Below are 15,620 nucleotides of genomic sequence, written 5' to 3'. Positions count from 1 at the left end.
TCACGCGGCCCTTTGATCCGAACCGAGCCGGAGCGAAGCTTTCCACTCTTACTGTTTCGGTGGAATACGACAATTTGCTGCATATTTAACTGTAAGGACTGAGAGTGTGTTCAACAGAGTCCTAACGCTCCTGCCAGACACATTTAAAATACCCAGCCGGGATTTTTTTTTTTTTTTTTTTTTTTTTTTAAAGCAGGGAAATCTGGAAATAGATTTACAAGCTGAGTCAGAAAGGTGGAGTGGACACACGCCCAGTTTAATGTGGGGAGTATAGCCCTCCCTTTTTTTTCTTTTTTTTTTCTAAGACTTTTGTTTCCGACTGGAATGAACAGCAGGAAATTAATGTTGTCTGCATTAACCGTCTGAGGCTGGGCTCCCGTTTCATGACATTCTCAAGTGTTGAACAGATAACAGAGGAGGAGAGGGTTGGGGGGGAGAAAACAGGGACAAGAATGAAACAGCACCCTCCTCCTCCGCTCTGCCCTCCCTCTTCAGATTTAATAAAAGTTGAGTAACGAGTGGAGGGGAGCCGGTGGGAACGCGGGCCAGGACGAGCCGACCCGAAATGCCGCTCTGTCCGGCCTGGGGAGCTTTCCATGATTCACTCTCCGCCTGTTTCTGCTCTCCCGAGATGTGCCTCATTCATTTCCACTCGCATGCCTGTTGTCTCAAGCTTCCACCTCCGAACGGGGGGACATCTGCCTGGATGAGACGGAGCCAGCAGCTCCCTGGACATGTGGGGATTAGCTGGAAGGAAAGTCCATTTCCTCCATTTATCAAAAAAAAAGACGTCTGAGTGCTGAAAGGCAGCGTGTTTGTGTTAGATGGTGCCCCAAGCATTAGCTCCGATGCTGGTTTATAATATGCTGTGCACTTTTGATCTTAAAGGAAAAATTCAGACTATTTAGAGCAGCGCCACGCAATATATAGCAATCATTATGCATATCTTAAAGAAAGGTTTTCTGTACCTAATATATGTTTTGGCCTTTGTTTAATGGAGCATAAAAAGTTTAGAAGGTAAAAAAAAAATAGCTGGTAAAATTGTTAAAAAAAATCTACTGTGTTTCAACAGCAGAGCAGAACTAAAGTTACTTTTCACTAAAACCTTGTTGTTGACATGGAAACACTGAATTTTATTTTATTTTCCAGGCGTTAAATACGACTACCAGTTGTCTGTGATGTTGCTTTGCTGTGAACCCAAAGCACAAAGGCATTAGCATGTAGCTAAAGTATCGAAAGATATATTATTATCATCATAATATTCGCCAATATTATTGTATATCCCACATTCTCCTGATATCTACAGTCTGAATTTTAATGAGGTTCTGTTCAAAACATATGGCTAGACTCTCATAAAGTAACACTCAGGTCAACCTCTTACGTTCTTTCTTACATTGGTTTACTTTTATATCAGATGCACCAAAAAGAAATTCTTTCTATCTTCCATTCTCAGTGCGTGTTTCTCACAGGAAGATAATTGGTGGTGCACAGCCTCCTACCTACATTTTGGTTTTAAATAATTAGCAACCGATTCCAGCGGGTTAACATTTCACTTGTTAGCCTTTGGATAAACTGCTTAGATGGTTTTTAAATTTGAAGTTGTTTTAAGATGGTAGACACCCACTTTTGTTGTGGTTCCTCTAACATTAGCTGTTAAACCACATTTAAGTTGGTTTTCATATTTCTCCATGCATATTAGCATGTTGAACAACATATATCACATAGATCTAAACTGGAAGAAACAAAATGCATTGTTTTTTGAACATCCAGTCTTGTAATCACTTTGCAGTATCTGCGTCCCTCTTGATTTTTTATCATTTTGAGCAGTGCATGTGCATTGGGATCAATCATGTGAAATGAAGAGCATTTTACTATTAGCGTCACTCTTTTTTCATATTTAAAGTTCAATTCAACAACTGGAAATTCAACCTTTGTGGTCTATGGGTGCCCTTGAGTGTTTAGGTAATTAATAGCCAAAGTAACCAGAAAGTAGGTCATGCTGTCAGTTTCAAGGATCTGGCATTCTGAGGTCAGTGAATCTTCACCTGCACAGAAAGGGAATCTACTCATGTTGCACAAGATTGGGCAATATCATTGGGTTAATGTTGCCATATTTGAGTAGCAGTTGTATGAATGCTGTAGTCGTTGTGCACATGTGGGGCATTTATGGCTTGAACTGTCCTATATAAATTAACTTTGGAACAAATAATAAACATTCATATCATCACAGCATAAAGCACCATTTTATTTGTTTGCAAATCATTGCCTGTATACCACATTAGAGTTATGTCTGTTGTTCTGCAACATAAAAGGGCCATTTAGGTCCTGTAGCCAAAATAGAAGGTTAATTGAGTTTACGGCCCGAGCACAAGTTCTGCGGGTAATAAAACCGTGCCTTCTGATTGTGTTTCATGCTTCACTAAGAAGTTTCTAATGGGGAAAGACATGCAAACAATCAGAGAGTTATACATGCTGGAAATAAAAGCACGGGTTACTGATTTGTAAGAAAAACAAAGGCAACAAAGTTGGTGGACAAGCTGGTGCAGCTTTGACTTTGTGCATTTCTAATAGTTCTGTTCATATTAACGATCAAGACTGCGGCTGGCAAATGAAGTAGTTGAGATTGTTTGAACTGAAACGCATATCTGTTGTTCAGTGTGGAAAAAAATCAAATAGGGCAGCCAAATCTGCAGCAAAAGGCAGCATCTTGTTTTCACTTGTTAGGAAAAAGAGGCATTTTCTGTCCAACCACTACAAACATAAACATGTGGAGTTTGTTGGGAATTTAACTGGAACTTTGTGTTGTGGTCAGTAACAAACTCTCCTGGTTAGCTTGGCATGAATAATATGTGGGTTATGTCCATTTTAAAGTATGGTGGTGATGTTGCCCTTACAAAAGCAGTGGGAGCCTTGTTGGAGTGACATCGTGATCCCTGTGAAATACCAGAATGTCTTAAATACACTAATTGGACAGAATCGGACTGTATGTAGAACTTTTCTAGTCATACTGACCGATCAAAGTGCTTTAAACTAGAGCCACTTTCTCCCATTTGCACTTAGATTCATACACCAATATTCAGATCAGAAGAGTAGGCAAGTTGGAATTTAGTACCTTGTTCAGGGGCACATCAACATCAGACAAAAGATTGCTGAAGTCGAACCTACAGCTTCTGGACTACAAGATGTTGACTGCACTGTCCACCTAGCCACAGTGGCTCCCTTGTCTCTAAATCTTGTGTCTGAAGTGTACTTGAAAAGCACTTTGTCTAGTCCAGAGAACTCCAAAGCCCTTTACTCTACATTCAGCCATTCATTCAGACATTCAAATACCACTGTCGCCCCAAATAGCTTAAATTGAGTCATTCTTAGGTCTTTCCTAGCCTGGTAGAAAATAGTCCCTTGTTCTTTGTTTCACTTCATACAGAGGATCTGGACTCTTAGCTACTGAGAAACGGTTGCTTCCTGGAGGCGTGGACTCTGTTGAAGTTTTCAGTGTTAACCAATCGCTAACATTTGCCAGTGATATATGTAATGCGCCAGTTCAACGCTATGAAGCTTACCAGAAATTGCGTGCGCTCCAAACAACCATCCTCCTCTGCGAAGAGAGAAGTGCTGATCCGAAAAAGGCGACTGTTGATGTTAATTCAATATTTGGAAGCGTAGCAAACACGGACTGAACGGCATCCTTCACTTCCTTCGCTGCCATTGCTAAAACTACAGGCAGACTACAATTCTAAAACAGTGCAGATAATCAACGTCATCGTTCATCCTTCTGTACGTTGAAGAAAATCTACCAAACAAATCCGACCCAATTGGAGAAATCCTAGCCTGACCTGGGAAGGAAGATGAGAATTGAATGTAACTGCATAAAAAGGCAATGGCCAGTTTATGTGTTTCCCAAGAATAATAGACAACATTTGTGCAAATAAACACAGAAATGAATTGTAAGACAACAAAAAAACCCAACTTCTTCCATGGCCATCCCAGTCCTCAAACTTAAATCCAACTGAACATCATGAGATCATGCTACTGCAACCAATCGCTTTGTAACATTTTTTTTATCAGGATATTTACTAAATCCTAACCCTAATTACAGTTTTCTTTATAAAGTCTTTATCTGACATGCTAAAGGTTCTGTACAGTTATTGCTTTAATGGGACTCAAGCTTATTGAGTTTGCAGTGCTCTTAAAAACAGGCACAGCTCCTCCGATGCAGTCATTTTACAAAGTGAAGCAATTCCACATTCTTGAGTAAGACCGCATTAGTGGTCATCTACATCATCCCGGAGTCCAAGACCGATTGGGTAAACAAGTCAGTGCTCTGTGTGTCCAACCGAGGAGTGGATCTGAGTGGTGCAGGCACAGAGCAGGGAGCCCACAGTGAGGGGAAAACAACAAATCTGGAGTCTGGCAGCTCGTGGGGTTGTGCTCAAGTGAAATGAATTTGTTCTGATAAACACACTAGAACTGGAGTTTATTATTCTTGCTTGTTGATCTGGGACTGGTTCTCAGAAATCAGAGCTTCCTGGGGCCTGATGACTCTTGTCCCACGGGTTATCCCTTACTAACGCCCCGTTCTAAGATTTGGTCTTCGCCACTTGCACCTCTTGGTGTTTTTACTACAGCTGAGATGCTTCTCATCTGTGGTAAAGATGCTTTTTTTTGTTGTTGTTGTTTTTGTTTTTAACCTCCGCTTTGGGTAGCAGCATCAGAGTCTGGGACTTAAATTTAAGAAAGAGGCAGGCTTTGTCCCTCGGAGACCTAACAGCTGATTGAACTGCTCCCTGTACCGGATAACAACACACAGCCACTGCTAGGTAATACTGAGTCTCTTTAGCTGGAGGCTCTGTTACCTCCAGTACAGGAAGTCTTGCAAACAACAAATTTATACAGTGATTTCCTCAACATGGAGATAGAATTCCTTTAAAAATGCTAGGAAAAAAAATGCTTGAAATACCAAACTCTATCCTTTTTTTTTTAAAGTTTATTATTATTCTTCATAAAAGTATTGAGCTTTCATGTTACCAACACAAAGTTCAATGTATTTTCTTGGGACTTCATGTGATAAACAATGGGTGTCAGAGTGAAATACTCTGTGGAATACAATTGAATTATCATTGAAAAAATGTTGGAAGTTCTGGGATTTGGATGCAGCCATAGCATTCTGGGATTTGTAGTGCCAGCTCCTAGAGATATTTGGAATGATTTTGTGACCCATGTTTGGGAAATATGTGGAAAAAGCGACAAATAAAGACATTGTTGGTAGGGCAAAATGCAGAAACACCCTCATAATCAAGCAAGGTGGTGGCAGGATTATGCTACGGAGAGGCGTTTCTTCTGCAAATTCAGAGCAATCTTGAAAGGACGATTACCCTAAACATAATGAAATGGTTTAGATCAAACATATTTGTTGGCATGGTTCCATCATTGTTCACACCTTTAATTTTTGAATTTTGACCTTAGATGTATAGGTCAAACAGCTTTGAGAGATTTTGTTTATTATTATTTTAACACATTTTTCAATTGATACATTATGACATTTACACCGTAAGAAAAAACATTCACATAAACACAGAGTTAAAAACTAACCACTAAGCATGCAACATTGTTGCAATCTGACTGAGAGGAAGACTCAGTCAGGTTGTTAATCATTGAAAAAAAGCAGAAACTCAGGTTTTATTTATCAAAGTGAACATTGTGTCACATTAGGCGCTGTGCGTTTCCACTTAGTACCATCTTTTTTGTAAAACTTGCACCAACTATAAAAGCCACTTAAGACTCAACTTTTCTTAAAAACGTCTCCAGACAAAATAAGCAAGTCGCTTATATTCAAGAAACATATTAAAAATACTTTCTATTTCCTTACAAATAGAAGGAAATATCTGTATCTCTTTTAATCCTACACACAAAGCTGTTGATGTTCACTGGACAAAGAAAGAAAGAGACAAATGTCAGTCTCCATAGAAGATGTAAAACAGCCAAAAGACCAGCAGCTCTAACTGCAGCCAAAAGTGATTCTGCAAACTTCAACTCAGCGGGGAGGATGTATACAATTTCACGCCAAACTTTTCAGCAGCAGATTTTCCCCGCCACATGTTTCATTAATATCCCAAACTCCTGCGATGAGAGCAGGTTTGAGTCTGAAACTCTTCAAATCAGGCCAGTCTGTCATCGCCATGTTATCTGGAAAACAGCCGCGATGACTGGCTGCATTTTAAGCCTTCAACTCGGCGCAATTATGGGAAAAAGCATCAACATCAGATGGTGAAGGCCCCGGCTTTTGTCAGGAGCACACGGTAAGTAGTCTTGTTTTGGAGCTCCAGTTTTTGCAGATTAGATTTGCAGACGAGATGAGTCGAGGCATTGATAGAAACATTCAGAGCAGCAGATTCCGTCTGGCCCAAGTCATGCGGGCTTGTCTGGACTAGTTAAAGGAAAGGGAGACAGAGAGGAGGGACGCACTGCGGGCCCCAATCCCAATCCCAGCCACGGAGGAGGCCCCCTTTCTCTAAACACAGTTTCTGCATTTACTCTTTGCCTTCCACAGCGTACCACACTCGTCTAAACAGATTCTAAATGTGTTACTCTGAGACTCTGAAACATGCAGCTGACACCAGTTATTTGCATTCAATAAAAAAAGAACATAACCTCCCCCTCCATCTGAGTTTAGTGTTTCAGGTCACTTAGGCTTACAACATATTTTCCATTTGGTAAAAAAAAAAAAAAAAAGAGATTTTTGCTTTTTTCAAATGTGGAAAGATTGAGATTGTTTTGGTGTGACTTGTGCAAATCAACCACAGAACAAAAGCAAAAACAAATTAAAACTTAAATGGAAGTTTACAAATGTGCTACAGAGTGTTAGGGCCATGCTAAAAAAAATAAAGTTATAGTATCACAAGAATAAAGTTGTAATAATACAAGAGTAAAGTTGTATCAAATAGTGATGATGGTATGACTTTATTCTTGTAAAATTATGACTTTTTTCTCATAATTTTATAGTTTTATGTTTTAATTTTTCTGAGTGTGACACTAATAGTCTTTGGTACAAATGCCCTCGGGGACAAAGATTTCTTTTTTTGGAGATTTGTTCTCTGGTGTGATGAGACAAAATAGTGTTTGGCCGTACTGACATGAAGGAAGAAGTGTGAGCACCATCTCAACTTTGAAGCACGGTGGTGGCACGATCATGTTTTGCTGCAGGAGGGACTGGTGCACTTTATACTTGAGAGAATCCAGCTCAATGGGAGAAATCCCAGACTGAGCAGTGAAGGGAAATGAGAATCGAGTGGAATTTCACAGGAAGGCAACCAGTAACAGAAAAGAGCATTAGGGAGGGTGTGAGCAGTGATTACGTGGGAATGATTGACATTCTCATTCTAAGACCCTCCTCCTGGCCCTGATTGGATGTTTCTTATGAGGAGTGGTGTGTTTTTGCAGATGGCAGTAGAAGCACAGGAAGAAGGCAGAGGAGTTGAACTTTTTTCACAAACTGTCTCATACTACTGTATAATGTCATGACATAATATGTTGAAAAGCAACATATTTCTAATAACAGTTACATACCCCAGCTTTAATGATTTAACAAGAGCGTGAAAAAAAGTTGCGTTTTTTTCCACCATCTCTGGTTTCAGCTATATGTGCGTTTCGGTGTCGCCTCCCGCAGCTGATAGCCCGGCAGGCTGCAGGTTGATTTCCGTCAGCGCAGATCAAGCGCTGCGGCTCGGAGGCTCAGCTGCAGCTGTCGTGTCAAACAGTGACCCTGTGTGTGCAGTTCATATCATGTGTCGGGACGCAGTGACAGCCTTGCGGCTTCTGTGTCTCCGCGTCTTGGCCGCTCGTCGCCGAGCAATCAGGCCACATGTTTTGGGGGCTCCGTGCGATGTTTCTGCACCGTTTGCTTGCGCTTTTTGTGGTAAAAGGAGGTGAACCCTGCGGCCTGCGGGACGCTTGCTGTCCCACTGATTACACGTTCTTCGAGTCCAGCTGTTTGTCCAAAAAACCCTGCATCATAGTTGGAGCTTACGTGTTTCTTCCATGCCTTCTTTTCCTTTCAACATTTTTGAATTCCAGCAGATTCCCGTCTAGAGTGGGCTCGCGGTTTTTCTCTCTCTCTCTCCCTCTCTTGTGGTGACTCTGGAGGCCCAGGGCTAATCGGGCAGCGGCTCAGCATCGCCAAAAGTGCAACGTCACTTTCAAAACAAACATGCAGGCGACCCCTCCCTGGCCGCAGCAGCTGTGGCCGAGTCAGGCAGTCAGCGGGCAGTAGCCCGCCAAGGCGGACTCAGCCAGAACTAGTGTCCTGTCATCCCTTTGTGGGGAGAGACATGGCTCATTTGCGCCACAGCCAGTTCGCTTCTTCATGCACTATTTTCAACTTTGGTTCATGTGTTTCCATCGTTGGTATTTTCTCAACTCTGCTTCACCCAGCGAGTGTCAGGAAGCAGAACATCGGGTTCTCGGTAGCTGGAGCCGCGCTAACCCCCGTGGCCTATTAAAATGGCATTATTGGTTTGTCTCTCTGTCTGCGGGTCAGCCAGGAAAATTTATCCGGAATTGCCTTGAGGATTCTTATTATATTCTTATTAAACATTTATATGGTCCCCAAAGGATAATATTACACTGCCTCTTGGTGTGGCATTGCTTCGACACTTCTACCAACTGCTGGGTCGTTTATTTGACCTAAACTCTGTTGTTATCCCTCGATCCCGCCACAGTTACATGAGTTCTGCTGGCAGCTTCTGACCTGGCAGTTTTACATGTAAACAAACGGATCCTTGAGTAGCTGAAATCCAACAATACTCTCTAAAACTTGCTGAAAACACAAAGTATACCTTGATATGGATTAATACACACATTGGAAACCATCTTAGCACTCCTGCAGAACCAAATATCTGTATAATATAATACAGTCCTTCTTATATCTGCTCTTGGGGAGACAGCCAACCAGTTCCAAGGAAAATGAATGACCCTTCAGGACTGGCTGCTTTGGAGATGTTAGCAAGTAGCTTAAGTAGCATTGTAACTAGGTATTTCAGCTTCCCCCAGGTATGCTTTGCTAAGTCCAGAGGGTCTGGACTCTCAACTATTAAGAAGCGGTTGCTTCCTGGAGGCATGGACTCTGTTGAAGTTTTAAATGTTACCAAGTCGCTAACGTTTGGCCGTGGCCCGATTAGCATTTTCTTTCAAATCTGTTAGAAAAAAAAATCTATGAATAAAAAGTAAAATCGCAGTAAAATCTGCAAATATTTAGTTTTTAAGCTAATGATCATTCCGACATATCACAACGCAAACCATGTAACATAAGTGACATGACAGACCATTAGAGCCATAAAGTGATTTGATTCAAATCGTTGAGTCTTTTCCATAGTCCTCTGCACTGGTGATGAACTAAGTCTTCATAGGCCAAAAAAGATGAACTCACAATGACTGCAGCTTTTCCTTTGGCAACAACGTGGAATTTAACACATTTTATTACCAACATTACCTCTTTCCTCTGTTGGGTCAGAGTAACATTTTATTCACGGTTCATAACATCTAATATGATGCTGTCAAATGTGAATAAGATCCACACAAAAAATGCAAACCTGCAAAGCCAAAGTTGCAGCTGTACACATTTTATTAAGGCCTTTTTTCTCTGTTGAATGTGGTGAGATGTAGATGCAAATACCGAGCTCTTAAAAGAGCCAAGTGGTTCTTGTCAAGGGTTTTTCCTGCCCTCCTTCATCCTCTTTCTGGTTGCGTTGAAATACCTCACTCGAACATCTTTACCGTTTCCCTTTAACAAGGTTTTAGAGGTGGTGAGTCCCATCTAGTTGCCAAGTTGCAAACCACAATAAGGAATTTCAGAGTCCAGTAAATCGATGCGATATGTCAAAGAAATGCATTCTTATTTCTGGCAATGCAAATTGATTAAAAGATTCTGGGGCGCAATTTCTAAAGAGCTGAGTGACGCGTTTCATGTAAAGATCAGATGTGACCCAGGTCCGTTTCTTCTTGGCCTCCCTTCAAAATCAGTCACTCTGACAGAATCACACTTCAAACTTTGTGACAAATTATTGCTTCTGGGTAGAAGATGCATTTTAATTCATTGGATTAAGGATAAGCCACCAACTGTCACACAATGGTACAGAGAAATATTTAGGGTCTTCCCACATGAAAGGATTAGTGCAGTTCTTAAGGGTAATGAAAAACATTTCCTTGATATGTGGTCTCCTGTGCTTAGCTATCTACCTAAAGAGTTGATGCAACTTGTGATGAGAGGTCAGAATCCTATAAAGTGGAAGGTCTCACCAGGTCTTAACTAAAGAACACCCTCCTTTTGTATCACTATGCAGCTTTCTTTTCCTTTGTCTTATCACCTGGCTAGGTACGTTTGTGTTGTTGACATGTCTATAAATGTCTGCTGACCATTGGATACATGATTTGACATAAATGTGATGTTGTACGGCGGCTTCCCCTTTCTTTTTCTTTTTTTTTTTGTTTTTGGGGGGGGTTGTTTTTTGTTTGTTTTGTTTCTCTTCTTCACATACTCATGTAAGGTTATAGGCAGTACATCATATGATGTTCTATTTTCTCTACTTGTGAAACATAAAACTAATAAAAATCTTTATAAAAAAAAACAGAAATGCATTCAGCTTGTGCCGAAAAGGTTGAGTGCATTAATGCAACGCCGTAATAGCGCTTTTGTTAATAAAAGAAAAAAGGAGTGAATTTTTGTCAAAATACTCTAAAATTTTGAGATTGTCAAACATAAAAAACATTGAAATTTCTGAGCTCCAAAGTCTAAAAGTTGCTAAAACTCCAGAATTTTGAGTTTAATCTGAAAAATATTTAGAAAAAAAAGTTGACATTTCTGAACTCAAAAAGTAAAAAATGCTAAAATCAGATTTTGTTTTATTGAGAAATTTTCTCCAAACAAATGTAAAAAAAAACAAAAAACTTGTGTTTTTTTCTAGCAAATGTAAATATTCTGTATTTTGGAGGAAATTTCTGCTTACAAATTTTCGACTTTTGAAGCTCTCAAACTTTTTTTATTATTATTTCTGGGATTGTTTGGAAAGTGTTGTTTTTTCTAGCATGTTAATTTCTCAAACTCAGAAATTTTCAAGTATTTTTCTAGGACATTTCTGAGATTAATCTCAGATTTTTTTCTCTTAAATTTTCGACTTACTTGAAGGAAATTTCAAACTCAGAAATTTTCTTTTCTTTTCTTTCCTTTTCTTTTTTTTATTTTTTGCTACAATGGTCCTATAAGCTGTCCTACATTAAAGTCTTATTCATCATGGCGAGGGTTTATTTCTGGGAGATAACGGCACATTTCGACGTGACTCCGCAGCGGGCGCGGTTCTCTGGACAAGTGACGCCTTGCTCTACTACTGACTCGAACCGAGGTGGAAACGCTCCTCCTCTTGCTTGCCTGGCAGTCTGTTTGTCCTTGGTCTAAAGTGAGCAGGGTTTCAGAAACGCTGCGGTCATCGTCCATCTATGGCCTCAATGTTGGGAAATGAATGGAGGTTTGTCGGGCAGCCTTGCTGGGAACAGAATGATGTGTGTTCCCACTTTAAACTTTGGCGTTTACGCCACATCCAAAACCAAGATTGTGTACGCGAGCGGCAGGAGCAGGCTTGTTTATCTCCAGACTGACATAATGACGTAATTAGTGCTCTTTTTTTTTATACCTCCGCTTTCTGTCTCGCACACACAAATGAGACGTCTGAGCCCAGCCAGACGTCGCAGCTGACCTGAGACGAGGCCATATGAACCCAATTTTCTCCCACAGAAAACTCCCCCTGCCCCCTCCACACACCCCAGAAGATGCAACAACAACCAAAAAATGCATGCTGACGTGTACAGAGAGGAAGGAAATAAATAAAACACAAACAAGCGGGAGGCAATGCGATTAGATGAAACGCCGGTCGGAGGGCAGGCCGCTGGAATTTGGCACATCTGTTGCTTTGGCACGGATCTCAGTGTTTTACGGCACTGGAGACGAACACGAGCCTGGCTCTGAAGGTTAGCTACAAACACATTTATCAATTCTAGGGATTTTCTTTTCCTTTTTTTTTTTTTTTTTTTTTACAAACAACATCGTCCAAACTTATTGTAGTAAAGGTGTACTGGAAAAAATAATAGCCCCAACTTAAAAAAATCTAATTGGTCACAAGTAATTGTGCCAAACTATTTACATTACGTTTACATTTGTTTGACACGACCACTTAATAAACCTAATAAATGAAGTTGGATAAACTTAATTTGATTACTTGTGACCAATTAACACAATACATTTAGGTTGCTCTGATTTTTCAACATATGTAAGAAGCCTGGGCTTAAATATACTTTTATATTTAAAAGTACACCAGTCTTTTATATACACCAAAAGACTTGAAATCCAATCAGAATTTTGAATTTAATAAAATCCCCACTACTATCCATGTTTATATGTTGTGTTTTGAACCATTTCTGTGTTCATCTGGATTTTAATCATTACCTTCTTGACAGACCCAATTAGATCCCACTTTCAGTTTCCCAGTAAAGACCGCCAGATTTCTTTTATGATGCCTCAAAGAGTTCATGATACTATGCAGTCTGACAACATTCCCAGAGAAGAGAAACCAGCCCACAGAATCACTGTACACTTTGCATAGGCTTCTTTTCCATTTAATAATTATTTTGTTTTTAAAGCCACACTGTCCTGCTAGCTGTGTAAATGGACTGAACTTATAAAGCTCTTTTCCAGTCATTTTGACCACTCAAAGCGCTTTACACTAGAGCCACATTCACCCATTCGCACTCACACATTTATACACCAATATGCAGATCGGTAGGCAATTTGGGGTTAGGTGCCTTGCCCAGGGGCACATTGACATGGCAGGAGGAAGCTGGAATCGAACCTACAACCTTCTGATCACAAGACAACTACTCTTGCTCTTACTACTTACTCTTACCAGAGAGCCACAGTCACCCCAGTTATAAGAACTGAAAACCAGCGATCAGGCCTGAAACCTGGGAGTAGTGATGGACTCTGACCTGAACCTTCAGAGCCACATTAAGACAGTCACAAAGTCAGCCTTCTATCACCTGAAGAACATCTCCAGGATTAGAGGGCTTATGTCTCAGCACAATCTAGAAAAACTCATCCTTGCGTTTATCTTTAGCCGCATTGATTACTGCAACAGTGTCTTCACAGGTCTGTCCAATAAATCAATCAAATAGCTGCAGCTGATCCAGTACTCTGCTGCTTGTGTTCTGACTAAAACCAGAAAGATAGAGCACATAACACCAGTTTTAAAGTCCCTACACTGGCTCCCTGTAGCTCAGAGAATAGACTTTAAAATACTGTTGTTAGTTTATAAATCAATAAACGGGTTAGCACCAAAATACATTAAAGATCCGTTGTTGCTGTACCAACCGTCTACACCAGGGGTGGGCAACTCCAGGCCTCGAGGGCCGGTCCCCTGCAACTTTTAGATGCATCTCTACTTCAACACACCTGAGTCAAATAATGAGGTCGTTAACAGGACTCTGTAGAACTTGACTGCACTTAGGAAGTGATTCAGCTATTGGATTCAAGTGTGTTGGACAAGGGAGACATCTAAGAGTATGACAAAGGAGGATTTTGTATTGTTCATGGTTGAGGTTGTTAACTGCACTGCTCAAACACAAAGAAAAGTGGAAAAAATTCAAATAATAGTGAAGGAAGCCCAAAAGTATCTTGACTGTAAGAATGTTAGTTGGGAATCAATTAAGGAAAAATTAAATGAGACACAATCTTTTCAACCTCAATCATGCAGTGGTGGCCCATATTCTTTATGTTTGTTATTGTCCAGTGGAATGCAAGAAGTCTCATTAGTAATGGTCTAGAGTTTAAGAAATATATTTCAGATTTGACAGTTAAACCTCATCTGATTTGCATTCAAAAAACCTGGCTTAAACTCCAACTGGATTTCATAATTCCTGGGTATACATCAATTAGAAATGATGGAAAGGAAAGACAAGGTGGGGGAGTGGCAACTTTTGTACAAGATGGTATAAGATATAAAGTGGAATCATCAATAGGGGAGAATTAAGAATCAATAGTTAAGATTTGGATAGGAAATGGTCAAATGTCTGTGATAAATGTTTATAATGCTAACAAGAAGTTGTCCATTCAAGAGCTCAATGAAGTAAATGAACAAAATGTAGGCAAGACTGTATGGTGTGGTGATTTCAATTATCATAATATTTTATGGGGGACTCTTAATACAGATGCAAATGGTTTGGTGATTGAAGAATTTCTTGAGATACATTCACTGGTTAGCGTTAACGATGGTAGCTCTATTAGATATGATTGTTGTAGGAATTTAAAGAGTGTTTTAGATCTAACATTGGTTTCAAATGGAATAGCTGAAATTACATCTTGGAAGGTGCTGAGTGATTCTCCTATGGGGAGTGACCATTTTCCTATACTAGTTTCAGTTGGTTCTGAAGTGATAAAAGAAGAGGACGGGCAGATTCCAAGATGGAGGCTAAGTAGCGCTAATTGGGAGTTATTTAAAAATTTAGTTGATAGTCAATTTAATAAACTAAATTGAGAAAGTAGATATTCTAGCCAAGCAGGCCTTGAAATCAGAAATTGTTAATTTGAATATTCCTTTGGGTAAAAGTAAGGGTAAATCTATTATTGAAAAATAAATTAAGATTTGGCAGGATCAATGAGATAACCATGATAATGGGAGACAGGTATATGCAATTCAAGAGTGTAGGAGGTAATTGTTTGAGGGGAAGTCAAAAAGAAGAAGTAATTATGACTCGACTTAGAATTGTTGATCCCACTACCACTTATATGCAAAGCGAGCACTCTACCATTTGAGCTAATTCCCCACACAGATCCAAGAAAAATTATCAAAAAATCTCATGATTTTCTATAGATTCCATTCAAAAGAACATCAAAGGAGCTCTGTGTAAACCCTTTACCCAGTCTACAACAGATTGAGGTAATTGTCAAAATACTCGATCTTAAATGAAAAGTCCAATGTACCGTGACAAGGACATTCTGGAGAATGCGGGCATCGATCCCGCTACTTCTCGCATGCAAAGCGAGCGCTCTACCACTTGAGCTAATTCCCCACATAGGTCTTAGAGAAAGGATAAAAAAATCTCACGATTTTCAGGAAATTTTATTCAAATGAACATCAAAGGAGCTCTATGGAAACCCTTGACCCAGTCTACACCAGATTGTGGTAATTGTCAAAATACTCGATCTTAAATGAAAAGTCCAATCTACCGTGACAAGGACGTTCTGGAGAATGCGGGCATCGATCCCGCTACATCTCGCATGCGAAGCGAGCGCTCTACCACTTGAGCTAATTCCCCACACCTTGCAAATAAAATTAATCAGAAAACCTCAGGGTTTCAAGTAGGGTCCGTTCCAACGACCATCCAAAGACTTCTGTGCAAAGCTTGATCGTCTCTCCTTCAGTACGAGACAGAAACAAGGACGAGATTGCTGAGTGGTTATGGCAAAGGATTGGTAATCCGGTGTTCTCAGCAAGCATGGGTTCAAATCGCATCCTTGTTGGAAGCTTTAGGTTGAGAAGTGGCCTCAGAAACAGTTAAACTGTGTCTATGGTATGTGTGTACTA

General features: G+C 40.2%; 1 protein-coding gene and 2 non-coding genes across 3 annotated transcripts in view; 1 reads left to right on the top strand and 2 right to left on the bottom strand.

Annotated features, from left to right (window-relative positions):
• gpc3 (glypican 3) overlaps positions 1-15,620 on the top strand; it is a 199,814-nt gene that overhangs the window by 130,121 nt on the left and 54,073 nt on the right. The window lies entirely within an intron of this gene.
• trnaa-ugc (transfer RNA alanine (anticodon UGC)) lies at positions 15,033-15,105 on the bottom strand. Its single transcript has one exon. It is a non-coding gene; the product is annotated as a tRNA-Ala (tRNA).
• trnaa-cgc (transfer RNA alanine (anticodon CGC)) lies at positions 15,279-15,351 on the bottom strand. The gene has a single exon. It is a non-coding gene; the product is annotated as a tRNA-Ala (tRNA).

The sequence above is a fragment of the Poecilia formosa genome, unplaced genomic scaffold (assembly GCF_000485575.1).
Source record: "Poecilia formosa unplaced genomic scaffold, Poecilia_formosa-5.1.2 Scaffold66, whole genome shotgun sequence".
Lineage (NCBI taxonomy): Eukaryota > Metazoa > Chordata > Actinopteri > Cyprinodontiformes > Poeciliidae > Poecilia > Poecilia formosa.
Note: the sequence above shows the minus strand (reverse complement) of the source record. Positions and strands in the feature narration are given on the sequence as shown.